Genomic DNA, 26344 nt, shown 5'->3' with positions numbered 1-26344 from the left:
CCTTTGAGGAGACTAACGAACCTTTCACATGGGTGGCCTGATCCATAACAGAAGCAAAATTACAATTATGATGTAGCAATGCAAATATTTTATGGTTGGATGTCACCACTACACGAGGAATGGTGTGAAGTGGTTGTGGCATTTGGAAAGTTGAGAACCACTGCTCTAGAGGAAGACACATATCTTGGTACAGAAGGGCAGGAAAAGAGAGGCAGTGCCCAACAAGATGGATTAGCACAGTGGCTGCAAAAATGAGTGTGAGCAAAAGAACCACTGTATGGAAGGCACAGGACGGGAAAGCATTTCATTACATGGTGCATAGAGTTGGTATGAGCCTAAACCCATTCGAAGGCACCAAACAACAGGATTTGTGCCTCTAACAATATGCTGAAGAAGACTTTAAAAGAAACTCTTAGTGTAGAGTAACAGTTCTCTAACTGTGGGTCACAACGTCTTAGGAGGGAACAATGAGCATTTCACATGGGTGACCTGATTCATAACAATAGCAAATTTATAGTTATGGAGTAACAAGGAAAATAATTTTATGATTGGGGGGGGTCACTAGTACATGAGGAATGGTGTGAAAGAGTCATGACATTAGGAAGGTTGAGAACCACTGCCCTAGAAGGAGACATAGATCTGGGTACAGTAGAAGGGCAGCAAAAAGAGGCAGCCCACAGCACGATGGAATACAACAGTGGCTGCAACAATCCACGCAAGCAAAAGAACCACTGGGAGGATGGCGCAGGACAGGACACCTTTCCATCATATTGTACTTAGAGTTGCTAGGCGTCGAAAGCTACACAATAGAATCTAACAATAATTATAGGATTTGTGCTCCTGACAATAGGGTGAAGTAGATATTAAGAGAAACTCCTCTTAGTTTAGACCAGCGGTTTTTAACCTGTGGTTTGCGACCACTTTTGGCGATCGAATGACCCTTTCACAGATGTGAAATGATTCATAACTGTAGGAAAATTACAGGTATGAAGTAACAATAATGTTATGATGGGGGTCACCACTACATGAGGAACTGTATGAAAGGGTCATGGCATTAGGAAATTTGACAACCACTGCCCTAGAGGAAGACACAAGTCTTGGTACAGTAGAAATGCCACAAAAAAGAGGCAGCTACCCAAAAGTTGGATTAGCACAGTGGCTGCAACAATGCGCACAAGCAAAAGAAGCACTGTGAGGATGGCATAGGATGGGAAAGCGTTTCATTATATTGTGCATAGAGTTACTATGAGCCAAAACCCACTCGATGGTACCTAACACCAATAACAACAGAACTTGTGCATCTACCAGTATGCTGAATTCTATCTTAAGAGAATATCCTCTTAGTTTAGAGCAGGGGATCTTCAGCTGTGTGTCGCGACCCCTTTGTGGATATGGAATGAAAATTTCACAGGGGTGTCGTGACTCATAACAGTAACAAAATTACAGTTATGAAGCTGCAATTAAATCATTTTATGGTTGGGGGTGTCACCACTAAATGAGAATCGGTATGAAAATATCTTGGCATTAGGAAAGTTGAGAACCACTGCTCTAGAGGAAGTCCAAAATCTTGGTATGAAAGGGCAGGAAAAGAGAGGCGGTCCCCAAAAAGATGCATTAGCACAGTGGCTGCAACAATGAGCGCAAGCAGAGAACCACTGTGAGGATGTCACAGGACAGGGCGGCGTTTCATTATATTGTGCGTAGAGTTGCTATGAGACATACCCACTCGACGGCACCTAACAACAACAACAAATGGACTTGAGCTTCTAACAGTATGGTGAAATAGACCTTAAGAGAGACTCCTCTCAATTTAGAGTAGCGGTTCTCACAATGTGGGTCGTGACCCCTTTGGGGCTTAGACTAACCCTTTATAGGGGGGCACTATTCATAACTTGTAACAAAACGAGAGTTACGAAGTAGCAAAGAATATAATTTTATGATTGGGGTCTACCACTACAAAGGAAGCTGTATGAAAGTGTCGTGGATTTAGGAAAGTTGAGAAGCACTGTCCTAGAGGAAGACAGAGATATTGGTAGAGTAGAAGGGCAGCAAAGGAGAGGCAGCCCCTACAATCTGGAATAGCTCAGTGGCTGCAAAAATGAGCGCAAGCAAAGAACCACTGTGAGGAATGCACTAATGGGGCAGCGTTTCGGTACATTGTACATAGAGTTGCTGTGAGCCAAAATCCACTCGACGGCACTTAACAACAACAATAACAGGACTTGGGCGTCTAACAATATACTGAACTACATCTTAAAGAAACACCTCTTAGTTTAGAGCAGCGGTTCTCAACCTGTGGATCGGGACCTCTTTGGGGGTTGAGCTACCCATTCACAGGGGTCGGTCTCTTCTTCATAGTAGCAAAATTACAGTTATGAAGTAGCAACGAAAATAATTTTATGAATGGATGTTCACCACAACATCAGGAACTTCATTATAGTGCCAAGGAATTAGGAAGGTTGAGAACCACTGGTTTAGAGCATAGGAAATCTGATGCAATACTGCATATTTTAACACACATGAAGTTGGAAAATAAAGGAAATTGGGAGAGGACAGTAGTATCAAATTCCTATGAGTCAGAATTGTTCTATATCACAGAGTAGCTATGACAATGAGAAGAAATGACAAAGTCAAAGAGCTGAAGAGAAAATTCCATAGGACAGGTGGCAACAGCTTTATGCTCTTGTTAGACCCTCGGGGCCTCCTTATCTTTTGTTGGCTTTCTTAAGCCCATCCCCACCATTGTGAATAGTCTTCATTAAACTCTCTTTAATTAAACCTTCGGCATGGTTTTTTTTGTCTGCTGGAACCCTCAGAGATATCATTTAATTTTCTTGATTGCAATTCATCTCTAGAATACAGAAATCTTTCAAGAGTTTGTTTTATGTTTTGTTTTCATCCACAATAACATTTCCTTCCAGATTTGTTTGTCCTTGAGACATGATCAATATTTCTTTCCTCTCCAATGAAACCCAAGTGATACGCTGCCTGACTGCCTATGAAGTTCATGTGTAGTCTACATGGAGATCCCAACCTTTCCCTAGACAAGTGTTTCTCAACCTTCTGAATGCCATGATTCTTTCATAGAGTTCCTCAGGTTGTGTTTACCCTGATCATAAAAGTTATTTCATTGCTAATTCATCACTGTAATTGTGCTACTGCGATGAACCAGGCAACCCCTGTGAGAGTGTCATTGGACCCCCAAAGGTGTCGTGACCCACTGGTTGAGATCCACTACCTTAGACCAACGTATGGCCCGAGGGCTGTATAGGGCCCCCCAAATAATCAATAGCTGCCAGCATCACACATCTCAACAACGAGAAGCATTTGTAGCCATCACCTTAGGTGTGAGTTCATTAAATATTTGACCTGTATGGCCCCATGAATGATGTTATAAATCACCACATGGTCCTTGGCAGAAAATCAGGTTTCCAGCTCCTGCTCCAGACCAAAGGTTCCCAAACTTATTCTGCCTACTGCCCTCTTTTCAGAAAAAGAAATTACTCAGGATGCCCCAGCAATGTAAGAATTTTGTACTATAGCCCACCATCCAGGATAAAATGTAGATATCTGCTTTGTAGATCTCTGGATTTTTCTGTGCCCAGTAGGTGGGTGGTGTTGCCCACTTTGGGAAACGAGACTCTAGGAAAATCAGGTGTGTTTTCACTCTCTCTGCAAGAATTTCAGTTGAGGAGCAAGATCTGTCTTGAAAGAAGTGTATCCAGATGGCTCCTTAGAGGCAAGGATGGCTAGACTTTATCTCACATCCTTGGGCATCAGGAGCTATGAGGAGCAACATCATGGAAAAGGCCATCATGCTTGGTAAAGGGGCACCCAAAAGGGGAGGACCCTCACCAAGATGGATGGACACAGTTTCTACAACAACACACTAAAACATAACAATTGTGAGGCTGGCACAGGAGCAGGCAGTGTTTCTTTCGGTTGTATGTAGAGTCGCCACGAGTTGAAACCAACTTGACAGCATCCAACAGAACCAGATGTGGAGAAAGCATGGCCTGGTCTGTGTACAGTGGCCCCACCGAGGTTCCTCATCAGTTGTGTTTGAATGGGCCAGGTGCTCTCACAAACCTCCTCTTCAATAGACAACTTAGAATGTTTTCTTTCAGCCCAGGAACCATCTTGAAATTTAAAATGACCATTTGACACTGAGTTGATTGCGATTCATGGTGAGTCATAGGACTTTCAATGGGCATAACCTTTCAGAAACAGATGGCCAGGCTTTTCTTCCAAGGTATTTCTGGGTGCGCTTGAACCTCCTCAGTTTCTGTTAAAATGGCCAAGTGTTTTAACCATTTGTACTCTCCAGGGATGACTCACAGCTCTATATATCCTTAAAACTGACATCTCTCCTCTCTTTGGAAAGCCATGGCAATTGTTCTGTTTCAGTAGATTTACCTTCTTTAAATATAGGAATGACATATACTTCTACCACCTCACAGAAAATGTCAGAAACTCGTAGCTCACATTTAATAATGGCGTGGGTGATTACATATTGGGCTGCTAATCCCAAAGCCAATAGTTCAAAACCACCAGCCACTCTCAGCGAAAAACATGAAACTTTCCAATCCTATAAAGTTACAATCTCAAATACCCACAGGAGCAGTTGGACCCTGTCCTATAGGGTAGAACTCAGGTCATGGGGAGTCAGAGTGGATTCGATGGCAGTGAGTTTGGTTTGGTTTTTGGACTCCCCTCCTACCACAATAGCTCACAATTACTAAGTGCATGTTATGTACTAGTGTTCTAAGCATTGCATGTACATTCACTCATTTCATCCCACGGGTGGTGGTGTGGGTGAAGCATTAGAACTGCTAACCAGAAGGTCGGTGGTTCAAACCCACCAGCTGTTCTTCGGAATCAAGATGGGGCTGTCTGAGCTCATAAAGATTTTCAGGGTCGGACGTCTGCAGGGACAGTTATTACTTTATCCTGCTGAGTTGCTATGAGTCTGAATGAACTCTTGAGAAGTGGGGTTTTGGTGACTTTTGCAACCCCTTTAAGAGGAGCGCTGGCGGGGCAGTAGAGAAGCCCTTGACTATTTACCACTAGCTCAGCAAAACCCTCAGCAGCTTCCCATGAGAATGATGCGTCAATTTGCTCCAGTATCAGTCACAGCCTATGGGAACGCCTATACAATGGTTCCACTCTGTCCTCCAGGCTCACTATGAGTTGGAATCGACTGACCCATTGGTAGTGCATCAGCTTCCGTCTATAGGTGAGAACACGAATGCACAGAGAGGTGAAGCCATCTGGCCCAGGGGTAACCAGGTTATCCAAGGGGGAGCTGGAATTTAAATCCCAGCAGACCAGCCTCAGAGACTACAGGCTTAGCTCTACCGTCTGCTGATATCTGGACTAAGAGTGGTTGGATTTTGCCTCCTTTTCCCTACACATCATCTCCACTGTCCCCTATCAAGCAAAATTAGCTTGCGCATTGAACAGGCACCCTCCAGCCCTGCCCGATTGCACACACGCAGGGGAGAAAAGGATGGGGAGATCACTGGGCTGTTTTAGCTGCCACCTCTACTCGCACTGCGCCAACACACCCACAACGAAGTCAGAGAAAGAATTCTTGGCCTTGTAACCACTCCTCAGCCCTGACACCTTGGAGAGAGCCAAAGCCACTCTCTTGGACACCCACTCGACTGCTACCTGGGAACTTCCCATGGAGCACTTGGGGACAAAGGAGAGGGAGCATGCCTGCAATGTAATTAACATTATGACAACTTGTTCCCCCCTTGGAGAATGACACCATTAGTTGCTTCAATGGTGCATGAAATGTAAATTACACGACTCAGGGGTATCACGTCTGAGCAGCCATGATGCTAAGTGATGAGGCTCTCCATCGAGCAGCCCCTCCCCAAGCAGCAGGAACTAAGAAACCCAAGCCCCGAGGCCGACAGCTGAGACCGAGGTCCTGTGGTCTTTGAGTGTGCCTACTTCACAGAGCCCACAAGGGAGGATCTTTCCGGGTGGCCCTGGATGCCAGGCTGGGATGTTCCAGCCACCTGCTGTCATCACCCTGGCCCTCCCATTTTCTTTAAAGGGAGTCGAACGCTGGACAGCACTCTTTCCTCTCTATCTCTCAGAAAATTAGGGAAAAGGGGTGGTGGCTGTGGTTGTGGTAATATCCTTCTTGCTAAGCAGTTTTGGTGATGCTGTGGGTTAAGCATCCCGCTACTAATCTCAAAGCCAGCAGTTCAAACCCACTAGCTGCTCTGAGAGGGAGAAAGATGAGGCCGTCTGACAATGGACAAATTTATAATGTCAGAAACCCACAGAGGCAGATCCAAACTCGTCCCCCAGATTACTTCCATATCCATTCTGCCTCCCATTCATTACTCTGTCTGGCTCAAATTACTCCGTGTTCACTCCCTGGCCAGCCCCCCACAGTTCCCTACCCCCTTTCACCACGAACTCTCTGGACACTACTCGAAATCAGCTTGAGACACTGGATCAGCCACACTTCTTTGTGGCCCATGAAAGAACTTTCCAAAACCTCCTGTCACAAGCAGGTCCACTTGCCTTTAGAGAAGAGGCATAGGCGAAATTGTATGTTTCCACCTTGAGAGGGGCAAGCACCACCATGTACAATTAGTAGGTGACCACCAGTGTGTCACTTTTGTGGTCACCACACATCTCCTTTGGGGACCCATTTGCCCTTCTCCTAGCACCCTGATCCCTGGTGCCATGGCTAGACTGGGATGGGAAATCCATGTGCTCAACCAGGAACTTCCAGGTGGAATCAGAGCCACTGTCCCCTCTGCAGAGCCTCTGTGAGGACAGGGAGTTTGGAAACACAGCCTAAAGCTGCAGTATGATCAATTTAAGAAATGATCACGCATTTACCCTAATGTCAACTGTACAAATCCCACAACCACCCTTCAAATGCCCTGCCACTGAGCAGAGCCAAAAGAAGGAAGAGCCAAAACCTACATATGGGTACAGGAAGACCTCTGGAAGGTGTCTCTGTGGGGGGCCGGGGAAGGGGGAGAGTGGAGTTGAGGAGGCTCAGGGGCTCAGGCTCAGGCTGGGAAAGAGCCAGAGTTCCTAGTTCGACTTTCTCTTTGTCTCTCTGACTAACCACCCACCTCCCACCCAGTCCAGGAGATTCTTTGAACAGGGCCCACAGGGTCAGAGGTGAGAGCTGTCAGCTCCTGTTACTACCCTGACTTGGGAAACCTCTCTCATTCTGGAAATTCATATATTTTCTTGGGCTTTGATCAAGATCCAGGTCAAGCCTCCCCTCCCCCTTTTCTCACAGAGGCACTTGGTCAGAATGGCAAATAGCCCTCAACTGTGCCATGCACTCCGCCTGTTCATTCGCTGTTCCCTTCAAACCATCTGCTGCAAAAAAATCACAAAACAGCCCGATGGAGGGCAGGTCGGTGCTTCTTTTTTAGACTTCCCTCTCATTCTTTCTCTGGTCGCATCATCATTCCAGGTACAGCAAACCCATTACTGTCCAGTCAATTCCAACTCATGGAGGCCCTATGTAAGTTTTCCAACGTTGTCCAACATTACTGGAACAGACAGCCTCATCGTTTTCCTTGAAGCAGCTGGTGGTTTGAACTGTCAACCTTTGAGCTAGCAGTTCAACATTTACATGACATCCCTTCAGTGTGGTGAGTCATAGTCTGCAGACACCGTGGGCAAGAATCATTGTTCTGGCTTATTTTCGTAAGGTGGGATTCTAGGTAGGCAGGTGTGACGCAGGTGTAACTGGAAGTCGACTTGATGGCAACAAACAACAACACTGATGTCATTGTTTCGGGACTTGGGAACTGAGACCTCTGAGGCATGGAGCTAAGTAACAGCTACTTCATGTTTGTTAGTTACTTCATTGCTGAGCTCTGTTCTAGATACTGGGAATACAGCTAGAAGGAAGGTGGCATCTCTGTTCCTGGGGTTGAGAGATGAGAGGGGTTGGGAAACTTCCTGTCCTGTTAGTAGCGGGTGTAGACATTGTTTCTGCTGTTAGATGCCATTGAGTCAGTTCCAACCCCTAGCCACCCTATGGATAATAGAACGAAACACAACCCAGTCCTGCCCCATCCTCTCAATTGTTGTTATGTTTGAGCCCCTTGTTGCAGCCACTGTGTCAATCCATTGGCCGAAGTTCTTCTTCATTTTCACTGCCTCTCTGCTTCACCAAGCAGGACGTCCTTCCTCCCCCAGGGACTGGTCTCTCCCTAACAGTATGCCCACGGTACGTGAGGGGAGGCCTCACCATCCTGGCTTCTAAGGAGTATTCTGGCTGTACTTCTAACCCACATTTGTTTGTTCTTTGGCAGTTCAGAGTACTTTCAATATTCTTCACCAGCCTCCCAATTCAAATGCATTGATTCTTCTCTGATCTTCCTTTTCAATGTCCAACTTTCACGTGCATAGAAGGCCATCGAAAATATGACTAAGATGGCTTTAGTCAGGTGCACCTTAATGTAACATTCTTGCTCTTAAACACTTTGAAGAACACTTTTGAAAGAGGTCTCTGGCGGCAGCACGCGGCCCCTTTAAGGGTGAGGAGGAGGGGCGCACAGGTGGAAGCCCATGGCCCCTTTAAGGCTTGGCCTACTTGGCAGCAGCTGGAGCCTATTGAGAACATGACAGGAGGTCAGCCAGCACTTCCTATAGAGGTCAAGGGCTCAGGAGCTGAGCGAGCCAAGCTCTGAAGGCTGTGAGCCAGCCTCAGAGCCGCACTGCCTCCATGGGCCATAATGACCTGATGCGCAAGGCCTAGGACTTCGAAGACCAGGTGTGTCCTGTGCAGCCTTCCCGCCCCTTCCCAGACCCCTGCCCACCAGGAAGGGCCTTGCCACCATGACCCCTGATGTGGGTCTGGAACCCACCAGGTTTTGGCCAGCCACCAGGATCCCCGCCCTGCCCAGCTGACCCACCCAGGACCACACTCCAGACCCCTGACCCCTCCCTGGGCCTGCTCACCACCAAGACTCTGCCCTGGGCCCGCTGCCCACCCAGGAACCTGCATCAGGGCCTTTGCCAACCCTGGGTCCAGTCCAGGCTGGGCACATGCATGGGATCCCTGTTCCAAGTCCCTGCCCACCTGGGACTGGGCCTGCCACAAAGACCCTGCCCGATGCCCTCTGCCTACCCAGGAAACACCACCTGCCCAGCTAGCCCCTGGCTCATCTGGGCACTGCCCCAGGCCCCCTGCCTGCCCAAGATCTTGTGTTAGCCTGACTGGCCATGGAGGATGGAGAGGAAGAGGGACCCTGCCCAGGCCCCTGCACCCCATCCCACTTGGGATGCCTTGGGTTGGTCCAGCCCCAAAGGTGGCTCCCCTCCCCCAGGCCCACATACCCAGAACTCCATTGGGCCCACTGCTTACCTGAGGCCTCCCCATCAAGTGCTTGGGATATGTAACCCCAGCCTGGGATGGGCTCCTAGCTTGCTAGGGCCCCATGCCACTCTCCTTAAGCCCCAACTACTTAAGATCCCTAGAAAGTGCCTGTGGGGGCCCTTGTTGAGTCACACTCTGGCTGTAAGGGGCTAGGCTGTAGCTCTTGAAACTTGTCTTCTCCATTCTGAACCTTTAGGACATTGGTCCTTCCACAGGGCAGTTCTACAGAAGTGGCAGGCAACTCTATTCCCGAGTGGAGTTGGCCACGTTTGAGTGGGGGGTGCCCTGGCAGGGACCCCAACTTGGGAGAACAGCCCATCTCCCCCTTTCTCTTTCCCAGCTGCAAAAAGAGAAAAAAGAAAGAGATCTCAAACAGCAGATTTACCCAATATAATACATCCCTTGAGGTCTTGACCGGGGCTCACATGATCATTTATTGTGGACTCCAGAAAGAAGATAGTCCTGATCACTTCAGTCTTTTCTCCATTTATCCTGATCATGTTGTAGATGACAGGGTCATAATTACATATAAATATGTCCCTGGGACCCAGCTCCTCGGGAGTCCCAAACAACTTGATGTAAAGAAAATAAGAGAGAGAAAACAAGCACTCTGAGCTCTTGTTTGGAAGGAGAGTTCTTTGTGAATAGAGAGCTGCAAGGATATTGGAGTTCCTGAAGGGGGGCAAACAGTTCCACACACAACTATTTAACAAATCATTTGCCATTGGAACCCACCCAGGGACACCATGGAGGAAAGGCCTGGCAACCTGCTTAAAGCCTATAGTCTTGAAAGTCCTATGCAATGCACACATGTGGGCACCATGAGTCAGAATCAACTCTCTCATGCCTGTTTTGGTTTGGGGCGAGGAGCTATTAGAAGCAATGGGGTATAATGTTCAATCCCAAAAAAGGAAGGATTTGGTCACCATTAAAGTGACTTCTGACCAAATTACTAACAATCATAGGGACTTTTGTGGGAGAAAGATGAGGAGTTCTACTGCTGTAAATATTTCGTGTCAAAAACCCACAGACAGTTCTACCCTGGCCTATACAGTCGCTGACTTGCTGTCAACTGGATGGCACTAAGATAGCACCTATCTGCTGAAAGGTTGCCATGCGGCAGGACTTGTGCCAAGTCCATTATGGTTATGCCTATGATCTTTGTGGGAGACAAAGCCCTGCTTATGTTTAATGTCTCTGTTGTCAGATCGCTCCATTGTCCAGTCCTGGCTCTATGTCCTTCGAGCTCCATGACCTGGGACAAATCATTGAACCCCCTTTGCGCTGCTGTGTGTAGAAGGGAAGTGAAAAATAGTGCTTAGGTTGTGTGTTCGAGGTTGAGATTGAATACATCAATACATAGAAAGACCTTGTTGTTGTTGTTAGTCTCCAGTAAGTCAAATTTGACTCCTTTTGACCATAGGTCTGATAGGACAAATCACTGCCAGATCCTATGCCATCTTCCTGCCCATCGGCTGGTTTTAGGTCATTGTTGCGGTTATGGTGCCAGTCCATGTCATGAAGAGTTTCCCCAGATCCACATGATGTCCTCTTCTCGCAACTGGTCTTTCCTAACGACATGACCAAAATCAGCATGACAAAATTTTGCCATTCTCTCTTCTAGGAACATTCTGTGAAGAGTGTCCTGGCTCAATTTCCTCCAGGACTGATTTGCTCGTTCTCCTGGCCACACACAGTATACTCCACAAATGGTCTTTGCCATCACTGCCATTCAAATGCCTCAATCCTTCTGAGAATCCTGGTCCTCACTGTTGTCCCCGTTAGAAACTCCATTTCTCACAGCTTGCTTCAGATCTGCTGAAGTGGAATCTGAGTTTCTGTTAGGCCCCAAGGGCATTGTATTTGTGTGCCTGCTAGAAGCACGGCTGGGGAACAATGTCTGGCCCATAGTAAGTGCTTTATAATTATTGGTTGTGATCAGTGTCATTCTTTATTACTCCATCTAATCTTTCCAGCACACTCACAGGTCAGGAAACCAAGATTCTGAGCCTGTCAGTGCCTTTGCTGAGGCTACCCCTCAGGAGAGGGCAGGGGCTCCATGCAAACCGAATATAGGATCAGGCCAACATTTGGATCACTCTGAATGGAGACACAGTCAATGCTCATTAACCAGTCACTCCCCATTGCTTTCGTCACCCAATCCTTATCAACCGTGACTCTGCTTGCTGTCTATGGATTTCCCTATGGATTCTGCATATTTTATATCAATCTCATTATGGTCTGACATGTTTCACTCAGCAGAAGGTGTTCAAGGTCCCTGCATGGTGTAGCATGTTCCAAAACATCATTCCTTTTTAAAGGCTGAATAATATTCCATTGTATGACTTAGATATTGTTTGGTTTATCCATTCTTCGGGCCCCGGGCACTTTGGTAATAGTCACCTTTCAGCTATTGTGGGTAGTGCTGCAGTGAACTTGTATACCACTATCTCTATGAGTCTCTGTTTGTTATTCTTTGAGGTATATGCTTAGATGTAGAATTGTGAGGTGGTCAAGGATTTCCTCTTCCTTGGATCCATGATCAATGCTCATGCAAGCAGCAGTCAAGAGCTTAAAAAATGCATTGCATTGTATTGGCTAAATATTCAAAAGACCTCTTTAGAGTATTGAAAAGCAGGGATGTTATTTTGAGAACTAAGGTGCATCTGACACAAGCCATAGTATGTTCAAACACTTCCTATGCATGTAAAATTTGGAGATTAAATAAGGCAGGCCAAAGAAGAATCGATGCATTTGAATTATGGTGCTAGGAAAAAAGAACCATAGAAAGTACTATGGACTACCAGAAGCACCAATAAACTTGTCTTGGAAGAAGCACAGGCCAAATGCTCCTTAGAAGTAAGGATGGCCAGATTTTGTCACCCTTTGGATGTGTACTTTCAACATGTTGTCAGGAGAGACCAGGCCCAGGAATAGGACTTCATGTTTGGTAAAGTGGAAGGGCAATGGAAAAGAGGAAGGCTCTCATGAGAAGGATGGACATGGGGGCTGCAGTAATGGGCTCAAACATAAGAACAATTGTGATGATGGTACCGGGTGGCGTTGTGCTCTGTTTGACATAGGGTTGTTATGAGTGGGAACCAACAGGACCGACCCTAACAACAATAGTAAATCTCTGACTTGTTAAGAAGAAACAAGCATTTTTCATTTCCTCTATGAGCCAGGCAATGAGAAGACACTGAAGGTCCAGATAGAAACAGCACTTGACCCCTACCCATGATGGGTACCCAGTCTAGGCGTGAGGCAGCAGATCTCCACTTTTGGATGAGACCTATGCAGCCCCCTTGGGGTTCTAGTGTGTGCTGGAGAGACTTGAGTTAAATTTGCCTTTCTCTATACCCGCCTTTAGGGAAGTGGAAGAACTTTAGAATAAAGCATCCCCCGAGATTTCTGTTGCACAATTAGACAAAAGGAAACCAATGGTGGCTAAAGAGAGCGAACAGAGAATCCAGAGCTGTGTCTGGGTCCTTGGCCATGCAGCTCTCAATCAGCAAAGTTGAGTTCAGGAATCAGGAAGCGAAGATCCTCAATATCTGGATCCAGTAGGTATAGAAGGCGTAGCTTCAAAGATAAAGAAGGATACACCCTCTTTCGCTTTCAGGAGGAACTCACCCAGGGAGAACTCATTCAGGTGGGACTGCACTAAAGCCTTAGAACTGGGAGGGTCCGTAGGAGCATGTTTACTGCCAGAATGGTGGCTTCCCATTCAAGAGCTTCTATCATATTCCAGCTCATGAATGGTCCTCCGAGTGCCTTGGTTCTTTTGCTGTGACTTCTGTGGCATCACTTGAACACTCCATCCCCTCCAGCCAGGAGCAGTGGCAGGAAAAATCTATTAGGGAGAAGTGAGAGAGTGAGCTAGGAGATATTCCGTACACAGATTGCTGTCTCCTTCAGCAAATGCCCTGTGGGGTGGGGACTTAACTTTTCTGATTCTCTCCTGTTAGAAGTCAACACGGAGCTAAAGAAGCATGAATGGAAGAAAGCAGGATGATGAGCTGACAGCTTTTCCATAAGGAAATAATAGCCAGAAGGGCTCCAAGTTGGGATGAAGGGATGGTGGGGAGGGGAACACACGTGCTGCTACCAAGAGGATAGTGAGAAGCAAGAGACCAGTAGAGGCTAGTCTCAAAGCCATCTCCAATAACATTTCCCCAACAGGCTGTTTTCCTCTCCCCACTCTAAACACGTCAGCCTTCACCTCCACCAAGCACCAAAACCCCCAATGCAGCCTTTATCTTTCCATTCCTCCCACCAATTGGTCCAGGTTGCTATGGGAACTCTGGGAGTAGTAACGGGTTCCCTCTATTACTACCTACCTCCCTGATTTCAGCACAGATCAATCAACCCGTCCCCGCAGCCCCATATCTAAGGGGAAGGTCCTAGGGGAGAGTAAGGAAAAGATAGATTCAACACAGGACAAGAACAAGAGTGAAAAACTTACAAAGAGAGCGAGTGATGTAATTCCAGAGTATTAGTCAATTCCTTTTGTCCTTCCAGCTACCATCCTCTCGCCCAGCTTAACTCCCTGAAGGAGGAAGGATCTTTCAGTGGGTGTCTGCCAAGGTGAGCTTCCAGGCCACTTGGGGGCTTCTGAGGCTTCCCTTCCAAATTTGCCTTCCCTCCCTTCAAAAGAAAGTCACTGGAACTCACCAGCCAGAGTTGGCAAGGCTACCACTGAGTTGCCCAGTTAAGGTTTATGTCCTGGGGAAGACTGTAGCTCACAAAATGCCTTCAGGGATTGTTTCTTCCCTACAAGCTCTTCCAGAATCTTGTCATTCTGCATCCCAAGTTGGAGTCTATGTTTCCTCCTTTGAACCCACGCCGGCCTTATGGCTCTCCAGGAGTCAAGTTTGGCAGGTGAGGTGCGGTGTGACTTCTGAGGTAATACAGCTCCCACCTGGCTCTTTCTCTGTACAAGACCCTCGGAGTCCAGTCCCCTTGCTGTGAGGAAGTGTGATGAAGAGGCCACATGCAGATGCTGACACTAGTCCCTCTTAAAGTCCCAGCAAACACCAGTGGCCATTGTCAAGTACACCAGTGGGGAAGCTGTGTGAGATGTCTCCATCATAAGCCATTGCCAGACGGCAACCGTACAGAAGAATCTGCTAGCTTAGTACTGCCAATCCCCAGAACCATAGGAAATGATGACTGATGAGGAAGATAATAATTGACTCCAATTTTGTTTCAAATTGGAAGAAATGTGCTGCACAGCACCGGAGTTGTAGCTCTGGAGCCACAGTCCCGATGCAGATGTATTGAATAATTTATTATCTAGTGATTGTTCCTGGTCCTCACCCTTCCCAGCTTCCCTGTGCCCACCCAGTCCAAGCAGCTGCTTCATCACTTATTCTGTAAAAGTATGTGAGGGTAAGTCAGAAAGCATTGCTCTAAAACCACAGACACTTTATTAAGCAAAAATATCAAAATGTGAAGTGACTGTTTCTAGACATAGCCACCATCTTGATCTACATCCGGGGAGGCAAACTTTTGAGATAGAAGAGCCCACTTTGTCTCTCACAACAATTGAAACATTCTTTGAGATAAAAAATATAGTTTTGCAACTTCAATCACCATTATCTGAATAATAACTGTCCTTGAATAGGTTTCCATTTTACTTCAGAGCCACATGCATGGACCGAGAGACCCGCAGTGTATCCCTGACCCCTGCTCTATAGACTTCAGTAATTGTTCTCTGAGGGATTCTTTGCTCATATACACTTCTAGTCACATGACATACCATGACCAACAGTGTCGTTCAAACCCTCTCCAGAGATTCTGCAAGGGTGTGAGTGTGTGTGTGTGTTTGCGTGTGTGTGTGTGTGGAAAAAGAACACGAAGTCAGAAGACATCCAGTGATTATGGAAGGGTATGAGTGTGAATGTGTGTGTGTGTGTGTGTGTGTGTGTGTAAAAAGGACACGAAGTCAGAAGCCCTCTACAGATTCTGAAAGGATGTGTGTGTTTGTATGTAAAAAGGACATGACTTTGGAAGCCCTCCAGAGATTCTGCAAGGGTGTGCGTGTGTGTGTGTGTATGTGTGTGTGTGTGTGTGTAAAGGACAATATGTCAAAAGCCCTCTAGAGATTCTTCAAGGGTATGAGTGTGAGTGGGTGTGTAAAAAGGACACGAAGTCAGAAGCCCTCTGAAGATTCTAAGGGTGCATGTATGTGTGTGTTTGGAAAAAGGACATGAAGTCCGAAGCCCTAAGGAGATTCTGGAAGGGTATGATTGTGAGTGTGTGTGTGTGTGTGTGTGTGTGTGTGTGTGTGTGTGTAAAAAACAAGAATTCAGAAGCCCTGTATACATTCTGCAAGGGTGTGTGTGTGTCTGTGTGGGTGTGTGCGTGTAAAAAGGACAGGAAATCAGAATCCCTCCAGATATTCTGCAAGGGTGCGTGCATGTGTGTAAATGTGTGTGTGTTAGTGTGTAAAAAGGACACGAAGTCAGAAGCCCTCCAGAGGTTCTGCAAGTGTGTGTGTGTGTGTGTGTGTGTATGTGTAAAGGACAGTAAATCAGAAGCCTTCTAGAGATTCTGCAACGGTGTGTATGTGTGTTTGTGTGTAAAAAAGACACAATGTTAGAAGCCCTCTAGTGATTCTGCCTGGGTATGAGTGTTAGTGTGTGTGTGTGTATGTGTGTGTGTGTGTGTGTGTGTGTGTGTGTAAAAGGAAACAAAATCAGAAGCCCTCTAGTGATCCTGCAAGGGGTGTGTGTGTGTGTGTGTGTGTAAAAAGGACATGAAGTCAGACGCCTTCCAGAGATTCTGCAAGGGTATGGGTATGCATTTGGATGTGAGTGTGACCGTGTGTGTGTGTGTGTGTGTGTGTAAAAATGACCCGAAATCAGAAGCCCTGTTTGTGAACCCTGGCTCTATTCCTTAGTGGTCCTTATCTCTCAATTTTGGATGCCCAGATACCTTAGGGTGTCATGGTTCTGTGTTGGGGTTCTAATGGCAAGGACAGCAGTTAGGCCCCACCAGACACTCCAAAGGAGAAAGATGACACTTTGTGGTCCCCTAGATAGTTCGTATCGGAAACCCACAGGGGCAGTTTTGCTGTGTTCTGTAGGGTCACTGTGAGTCAGAATCGACTCAGCGACAGTGAATGTGGTTGAGTGTTTGAGCACAGTTTCTTTCATCCTCTGTGCAGGCAGCTCTGTTTTAGAGGAGTTAGGCCAGTACCATGTATTAGACTCTCCTTCAGAGCAACTGGGCAAGTGTGAGTCTGCGTGTTTCTAACGTCATCTTGTTTTCCTCATTCAAGGGATGTGGAGAGCAGGGGTCTTCAAATCGGTTTAAAGAGAGAAAGGAGATAAAAAAGAGAACAAAGAAAAAGAGGGTGAAAAAGGATTGGAGGGGGGGGCCTCTGAGGAGAAGAGGATGATGCTCAGGCTTCTAAGGCTGTCAATCAGCCTGGTAGCCAACTGTGAGCTTACCTGGTGCACCTCCAAGATCCCAGAATCCCTAGTTGACAGTGGAATTTGCATAGCGAACTGGCTCATTGAGCCAAGCCGGAGGCCTCTGTCTGCAGAAGAGACCAAGCCCTGTGCTGCAGCTGCTGCTCCCATCTGCAAGCAGTGGGGTCCAGATGCGGGTCCTGTGTCTGCTTCCTGTTGTAAAAGGCAGTGTTGGGACAAGTAGCTTTCTACTGAGTCTCTCCTCCGTCTACGCAGTCGACCCCCTTACCTGGGGGAGCAGTCTCCAGGCTTGCTGTGGCCAGCTAATAGCAAGTAGTAGGCACAGCACTAATGAAGAGAGGGGACAGCTGGGCAGAGGGCCTAAACCTGCTGAGCGCCATGGCCCCTGAGACACTGGCGAGCTGTTGGCTCCCAGCTCCTTGTCCCTGACTCTTACCTGCCTTCCTCTCTCGAGTTCACTCTTGAATTTCAGTCTCCATGCAATCTCACCCAGCCTTGCTGCCTGACTGGAGAGGGAGCCTGGAGGCTGATAGAATGGCGCTGCTCAGTCTCTTTGGGCTAAAGAGTCTGACTTGGGCCAGCAGCTCCATGAAGTTCCCTCCCTCAGGTAGTTTTCTGCCTCTCCATCCCACTTAGTCTCCCTGCAGGCCTGGCCCTGGGCCCTGACCTTCCACTTGCTTCCTCATCCAACATGTGGAGGGCTGGCTCTTGCCAAGTACACACATGGGTGCAGACATGAGAGATCCCACTCTCTCCTGGAAACAAGGAGGTCTGTAAACAAGGGCACAGCTGAGGCCTGTTCTTACCCAAATCATGTGCATCCTTCTCTCTGCCCTCTGCCCTGGGGTAGGGACAAGGGCTCTGGGAAGACCGGCCACCCCATCACTGGGCACCCAGGGCTCCCTACAGGCCCTTGCACCGTGTGGGGCTACAGAAGGGGAGAAAGGCAGAAGAGTGCTGCCAGGAGCCAGCTGCACTCTGGCAAGATGGGGTCCTCTGGGCTGGGCCACTGAGGTGGGGTGCTAAGCCTGTGCTCCCCTCTCCCTCTCCCCAGGTGTGTGGTTGTGCTCTTCAATCCCCGGAAACACAAGCAGCACCACATCCTCAACAGCTCCAGGTAAATGGGCTCTGGGGCTTTGGGGAGTGCCACCTTTCCCCAGGGACGGCCAGAGGGGTGCCACCTGCTTCTCTGTAGCATTGGGCCCTGTTGGGCCCCAGGCCTGCAAGGAAGCAGCACAGGGAGGGCGGGTTTGCTGCCCTTGTTTTGAGAGGGGACTGTGAGAGGCCAGACCTGGGCCAGGTTGCCAGTGCCCCTCTTGAGCCTGCCCCCATTCCTTTCAGGAAAACCATCACTGCCCTTGCCTTCTCTCCTGATGGCAAGTACCTGGTCACCGGCGAGGTGAGTGAGGAAGGAAGCTCAGGCACTGCAGAGGGGGTGGCCTGGCCTTAGCAGAGAGTGACAGCCTGCGGCCCTCATAGGACTGGTGCCAAGTTTGATTTTCTGTACTGGTGTCCACTTTGGGTGTTTGGTCTGCCCTAGAGCAGTGTTCTTAGGCTGTAGCCTGCGTCAGAAGTGCTATGGTGGCCCCATAGTACAGACTGCTGACTCTCCGGCTCAGCAGGTCTGGGGTGGCTCTCTTCAGTTTGCAATGCTAACAAGTAGTTCCCGGTGAGGCTGAAGCTGCCAATTTGGGAACCACATTTTGGAAAACACCTCCTTAAAACATTCCTTATCCCTGGAGTCCCCCTGCTGGTCAGAGTGTGGAACAGGGCTGCCCTCCCATAGACTTGCCCTGTGAGGCTGTGGGAGCAAACCGCAGGAGTGGTGGTTCTTGCCCATTCAAATCACGCCAGGAGCCCATCCCTGAGAGTCCCTGTTCCCCAACACTGATCACATTCCCTCCGGGGGTGTCCTTGATTCATGTGCAGGCACATTAGGTTAGGTGTCCTTCATTTATGTGCAGGCTCTTGTCCAGTGGCTGGGAGGGCCAGGCCTCCGTGGATGGGGAGGGAGCTGGCTGCCTCTGGCCTTTACTTCGTGGTCTTCATAACCGCAGAGTGGACACATGCCTGCTGTGCGGGTATGGGACGTGTCGGAGCGCAGCTAGGTGGCAGAGCTTCAGGAGCATAAGTATGGCTTGGCGTGTGTGGCCTTCTCACCCAGCGCCAAGTACATTGTCTCAGTGGGCTACCAGCATGACATGATCATCAATATCTGGGCCTGGAAGGTGAGTGGGCTGCTGGCCTCAGGACAGGCAGGGCCAGGAGGGGAGCCAAGAAACTGCTGACAGGTGGCCTTCACTTCCGCCTGCTGGCCTCAGTCCCTCTCTAGAGAACTCTGAGCAGAAAGGAGCAACTGTGTATCTAGGATGCTGAAGAAGGGGCAGAAGGAGAGGTCAAGTTCACAGCTTGTCTAACCTCCTTCAGTGTGTAAGTTTCTTTTCCCTCAGCTCCTAGAAGCAGAGCCTTGATTTCCCTTGACTTTCTCTCCAGAAAAAACATTGTAGTGGCTTCCAACAAGGTGTCCAGTCGGGTGAAAGCAGTATCCTTCTCTGAGGACTGCAGCTACTTTGTCATTGCAGGCAACCGGCACATCAAATTCTGGTACCTTGATGACAGCAAGACCTCAAAGGTGAGGCAGCAAGTAGCCACCAGGGTGGGGTCTGCCCAGATCTGTTCCACCTGCGCCCCCTTCTGCATGCTCAAAAGCCCCTTGGAAGTCTCAGCTGGGCCAGGTGCTATGTCAATCTGCAAGGGAAGCCTTTTCCCTCTCTCCCCAGGGCCTGCTTTCCAGGGGGTAGCCTGCAGGGTGGGTGGGTGGGTGGGTGGCACCTGTGGTGATGATTGTCATAGGTTGGGTTTGGTTCAACCCGTCTTACTGAGGAGACTCCTTCTTTACACGCGATCAGTTACTTTAGAGGAAAAAGACATGCCTGTCCCAGAACAATCCAAGGACTGGTAAAGGTAACACCCACAAAGACACTCCCTCTGCCTGCCTAACTCTAAAATGCTGCCCATAAAACACTCTGCCTGGTAATATCTGGGCAGCACACTGGGGAGGTGCAGCAAATGTGTGTTGAATGTATGAGGCCATTTCATAGTTTGGTTGCACGATCAGGGTGTCTGTCATAAAGCCCATCTCTTTGACTCCACCTCTCAGCAGAGATGAACACAAGCTTCCCGTTTTTTTCTCGGCAATGTCCTTGTCAAATAAAAGTTCCTTGTAGATCAGTAACTTGCCACAGAGCAAAAGATATGGGAAGAGGCTCATCTTTCTCCTGGCTATGAAATAGAATGGCAAGCCTCTCCCTTCAACACACACACGCACGCACACACACACACGCGTACACGCACACCCCTGCCTTACAACTACATTTGGTTGATTAGCAAACAAAGCTCTACAACCCAACTATGTGTTTTTCTTCTCCAGAGGAATGACGGACTTATATACCCTGCATTGTCTTTTTTTAATGGAATTGCCCCAGTTCACCTTTCCTTAGATAGTGCAGTGAACTATTAGATGACTGCAGGTATTGAAAACTAGTATTGATTTCCGGTTTGTGTCACCTTTGGCTTTTAGCACCCTCCACTTCTCTAGTAAGCTTTCCATTGCTTTGGGGAAATTTTCTCTCTCTGAATTTATTATGTGAGGGTGGTAGTTTAATAATCAATGTGCCTATGGAGGACTATCCTTCATGACCTAAACTCATTAAGGGGCAGTGCCTGATGGAGCATCAGGTTGGAGGAAGGCCTATTAACAACCTGCATTATACAGATGACACAATTTTGCTGAAAATGAGAAGGACTTGATTCACTTGCTGATGAAGATGAAGGATTGATTAAAGCCTTCAGTTTGGATTATGACTCAATGTAAAGAAAGCCCAGACCCTCACAACTGGACCTATTGATAACATCATGATAAATGGAGGAAAGATCGAAATTGTCAAGGATTTTGTCTTGCTTGAATCCACAATCAATTCTCATGGAAGCAGCAGAGAAGAGAACAAATGACACATTTCACTAGTCAAATCTGCTACACGAGACCTCTTTAAAGTGTTGAAAAGCAAGAGATTACTTTGAGGACTGGGGCGGGTTGACCCAGGCCATGGTATTTTCAACTGTCTCATATTCATGTGAAAGTTGAACACTGAATAAGGAAGACCAAAGAAGAATAGATATATTTGATTAGTAGTGATGTAAAAGAGTAATGAATGTACCATGGACTGCCAAAAGAACAAACCCATCTAACTTGGATGAAGTACAGCCAGAATGTTCCTCAGGGCAAGGATAATGAGACTTCGCCTTAACTTTGACATGTTGTCCGGAGAGATCAGTCCCTGGAGCAGGACATCTTGTTCTGGAAAGTAGAGGGGCAATGAAAAAGAGGAAAGCCCTCAACAAATGGGATTGACACAGTGGCTGCAACAATGGGCTCAAACTTAAGAACAACTGTGAGAATGGTACAGGACCGGGCAGTGTATGATTATGTTGTATGTATGGTCACAATGAATCCAAACCCTCACTATGACACTGAACAACAACAACAACAACAACCTGACTGAATCCTCTAGGAGGACTCTTGAATGTGAGAAAAATGGAACGAAGGCAGAGGAAGGATTGGAGGATGTCTTAAGTTTCTGTCTTAATCTCCTTAACCAAAAATTATCCAACAAGTCAGTAGCCTTAAAACACTTTTCCCCCTGCTTTGGAGCTTACAGGTTCAAATTTGGGGTGCGACTCTAGGTCAGGGTCCTTCTTTGTGGATACCAGAAAGTTCCTTGGCATTCCTCACTATCTTTCTCCCCGTACTGTGTGTTACTGGGTCTATCCTGGCCTTTAACTCAGAAGTGTTTAGGTTTAGGCTCAAGCCTATTCTCATATGGCCTCATTTTTTTAAACATTTTATTAGGGACTCATACAACTCTTATCACAATCCATACATATACATATATCAATTGTATAAAGCACATCTGTACATTCTTTGCCTTAATCATTTTCTTTTTTTTACATTTTATTAGGGGCTCATACAACTCTTATCACAATCCATACATATACATACATCAATTATATAAAGCACATCCGCACATTCCCTGCCCCAATCATTCTCAAAGCATTTGCTCTCCACTTATGCACTTTGCATCAGGTCCTCTCTTTTTTTCCACTCCCTCCCCGCTCCCCCCTCCCTCATGTACCCTTGGTAATTTATACATTGTTATTTTGTCATATCTTGCTCTATCCCGAGTCTCCCTTCCCCCCCTTCTCTGCTGTCCATCTCCCAGGGAGGAGGTCACATGTGGATCCTCGTAATCAGTTCCCCCTTTCCAACCCACTCACCCTCCACTCTCCCAGCATCGCCCCTCACACCTTTGGTCCTGAAGGTATCATCCACCCTGGATTCCCTGTGCCTCCAGCCCCCATATGCACCAGTGTACAACCTCTGCCCTATCCAGCCCTGCAAGGTAGAATTTGGATCATGGTAATTGGGGGGAGGAAGCATACAGGATCTGGGGGAAAGCTGTGTTCTTCATCGGTACTACCTCGCACCCTGACTGACCCATCTCCTCTTCTAAACCCCTCTATGAAGGGATCTCCAGTGGCCATACGGCCTCATTTATATTACAAAAGAACTCCCTTCTTTTCAAACAGGATCATGTCCACCAAGGTTCAAATTTCTCACATATTTTGAGGGGGCTACAGATCAATCCATAATGGTTCTTTTGGGTAGCTGTAACAACTGGCTACCAATCGAGTGACTTAAACAGCAGGCATTTGTTCTCTCACTTTTCTGAAGGACAAAGGGTTAAAATTAAGGTGTGGGCAAGATTCATTCCTTCTGAGAGCTCTGAAGGAGAATCAAAGTAGCCTCTCTCTGCTTCTGGTCACTGCTGCTAATCCTTGATATTTCTTGGCTTATAGATGCACTGATCCAATCTCTGCCAGTGTCTTCACACGGGGTCTCTGTGTGCCCACTCCCCTTCTTATAAGAACACACCAATCAGTGCATGTAGTATCCATCTGAAATCTAAACCCAGAAAGATGGAGCTCTTGAAATACTTATCTAAGCACATCTGCCAAGACCTCCTCTCCAAGTAAGGCCATAGCCTCAGGTCCCATGTGAACATGAATGGGTGTGTGTGAATGTGATTTAATGTACTACAGAGGGCACACTTTGGCCTCAGGAGGAGTGTTTCGCCATTACCTGCTTCACAGCCCTGAGATTGCCCAGGCATTTGCCACATTTTCTTGTCTTCCCAACATTTATCCACCATTAGGCCTTTTTCCCTAAGTTAGTCAAGCGTCAGTTTCTGTCACTTGTGATCATCACCCTCCCTCCCGCCCAGGTCACAAATTTGAAGTGACACAGGCAGTTTCTTTAATGGGCACTATGTTATCCTGACTAGCAAGCATTGCTAAGGAGGGAGGATGAATCAGGGAGAACCCGCTTGCTTCATCTAGCTTCGGGGCAGTCCACAGAGGATTGATCCCTGAGCCACTAACGAATTTTGCAACTGTCACAGAACAATGCAAATAAGTAAGATCCACATCTGCTGAACACCATCATGAGGTCAAACTGTGTGTAAATAAATGCCTGTTTCAAAGAGTGAGTAAATCCTAAGGTAAGGAGTGACAGGGCTTTGTTGGCATAAACCCAGCAAGGCATTATGGGTCGGATATTAATGAACTCATGCTCCTGGGCCTCACAGAGCCCCAGCTCAACTGCTTCAGCTTGTTGACAAACAAGCACTACCCGGAGAGAGCACTACCATTTCGATGAACAGGGTTGGTTGGGGATGATGCTTCCTAACTTGCATTTTAATACAAATTTGATGCTTCATCTGAGCAATGTGGAAAGAGCATTCAGATAAAAGAGAGGGACAAACATCAAGTGCCCAGAGGATGAAACTTCTATCTAATCTGTGCCCACTGGAATTGCTTCGTGGGAAGGTATTTTTTGGTGGTGTTGGGTTGTTCCCCTACCTTGCTCCAAGCCTTCCTCCTCATGCCCACCCCCACCCCAGCATACATCCTACTGGGAGAATGTCTCTGAATAATGAAGTTTTAATAAATGAAGCTTTAATGAGCCTGATAGTCTGCCTAAGACCCCTTCAAACTGTAGTCTTTCATTTGTATTCTTCCATCCTTTCTGAAGAAATGAACCTGATGGCAGGTAGTATGTTTCCTTTCCAGGATGAGTTGATAGAGCCTCTCGCTGCTGCAGTGGGAGGTGAAACATTAAAAGGCCCTCTGTGGCCATGAGACATGCCCACTCTCCAAGAGACACTGGGCAGGTTTTCTGAAGCTCCTCAGAATTGACTAGTGGCCCTGGTCCACCCTTCTCAACCAACCCAGTCTTCATTTGCACTGCATGCCCTCTCTGAGCTCCAACTGCATGCTTCATTTGAGGATGACAAAGCCTCTATTGTCTGAGAAGATGCGCAGACATATGAACTAATCAATGCTCCCCCTGTCCCCGGGGAGTGTGAAATTCTCCCATCATGACCCACCAGCTTCCCTGGAAATTCTTGTCTTAACTCAGGCACTTAATATCAATGGTGTCTCTGCTTCCTTTCTTCTTGCACACCCCCCAGGCATTAACTGTCATCCTTCCTCTCCCTAAAATATACTTTGAATCTATTCACTTCATGCCATCCCTACTGCCCCAAGGTGTGTCTTGCATTGACTATGAAACTAGATTCTGTATCCATTTTCCAGGGCTGTCAAAACAAAGCATCGTAAATCAGGTGGCTTTTAAGAACAGTCCACCACCTGTCTATCAGTTCGTGGTGCAGTGGTAGCTAGAGTGCTGCTGTGAAATTGGAAGCTGTGCCACCGATATGACAAACCCCAGAAGGGTCAGCAATGATGGGCAGGCTTCAGTGGAACCTCGAGCCCTGTGGTGCTCAACCTTCCTTTAATACAATTCCTCATGTTGTGGTGACCCCCAACCATAAAATCATTTTCCTTGCTACTTCATAACTGTAATGTTGCTACTGCCATGAATCGGGTGACTCGTGTTAAAAGGTCGCTGGACCCCAAAAGGGGTCACAACCCACAGATTGAGAACCACTGCTCTAGCCTAAGGCAGACTAGGAAGAAAGACCTGGTGATCTACTTCCAAATATTAACAAATGAAAGCCTTATGGGTCACAACAAAATATGGTCCTATAGAGTGCTGGAAGATGAGCCACTGACCTGCAAACAACAGCTACAAAAATAGACTCAAACACACCAACAAAGGCCTGCTGAACTCCAAAGCCCTAACAAACCCACTGCCCTCAAGTCCATGCCAACTCATAGCGGCCCTATAGGACAGGGGCGAACTGTGTATTAGTCTGGGTATGCTAGAGGAAAATCGAGGGAGACTCATGTGTATGAGAGAGAGTTGGTGGTTTTTAAAAATCATTTCCCTATTATTTAATCATTATATTAGGGATTTATACAACTCTTATCACAATCCATCCATCCATCCATTATAAAGCACATTTATACATTCATTGCCCTCATCATTGTCAAAACATTTGCTCTCCACATAAGCCCCTGGCATCTGCTCCTCATTTTTCTCCTCCCTCCCCACTCCCCCCTACTTATGAACCCTTGATAATTTTATTGGGGGCTCATACAACTCTTATCACAGTCATTCCATCCATCCATCCATCCATCCATCCATCCATCCATCCATCCATCCATCCACCCATTGTGTGTCAAGTACATTTGTACATGTGTTGCCCTCATCCTTCTCAAAACATTTGCTTTCTACTTGAGCCCTTCGTATCAGCTCCTCATTTCCCCACTTCCATCCTCCTCCCCCTCCCTCATAAATCCTTGGTAATATATAAATTATTTTGTCATATCTTACACGTCAAACATCTCACTTCCCCCACATTTCTGTTGTCCGTCCCCCAGGGCAGAGATTTTATGTAGATCCTTGTAATCGATTCACCCTTTCTACCCCACCTTCCCTCCACCCTCCTGGTATTGCCACTCTTACCACTGGTCCTGAAGGGATCATCTGTCATGGATTCCCTGTGTTTCCAGCTCCTGTCTGTACCAGAGTACATGTTCTGGTCTAATTCTACCTTATAAATCCAGAGAGAGAGTTTTATATCAAACAGTAATTGTACATTAAGCAAACGTCCCAGCCCAGTGCACATCAAATCCATAAGTCTGATATTAGCCCATATGTCTGATACCAATCTATAAATTCCTTTTCAGACCCATAAAACATGTGCAGTGATGCTGAATGCAGGATAATCACAGGCCAATGGGTGGAAAATCTTGTGGATCCAGTGGCATTGTAAGCATCTCAGTGCTGGCTGCGATCTCTCTGAGGCTTCTTTGGCTTCAGAGGTCTGGTCCCATCCATTTGGCTTGCCTTCTGCAATGTCTCCCAAGGAGTAGCAGAGAGAGAGAGAGAGAGAGAGAGAGAGAGAGAGAGAGAGAGAGAGAGAGAGAGAGAGAGAGAGAGAGAGAGAGAGAGAGAGGTGTCTTCCACCTCCAAGGAGGAAGTACCAGATTTCTCAGA

Source organism: Tenrec ecaudatus, chromosome 11 (genome assembly GCF_050624435.1).
Source record: "Tenrec ecaudatus isolate mTenEca1 chromosome 11, mTenEca1.hap1, whole genome shotgun sequence".
NCBI lineage: Eukaryota > Metazoa > Chordata > Mammalia > Afrosoricida > Tenrecidae > Tenrec > Tenrec ecaudatus.
This window is presented reverse-complemented; position numbering follows the sequence as displayed.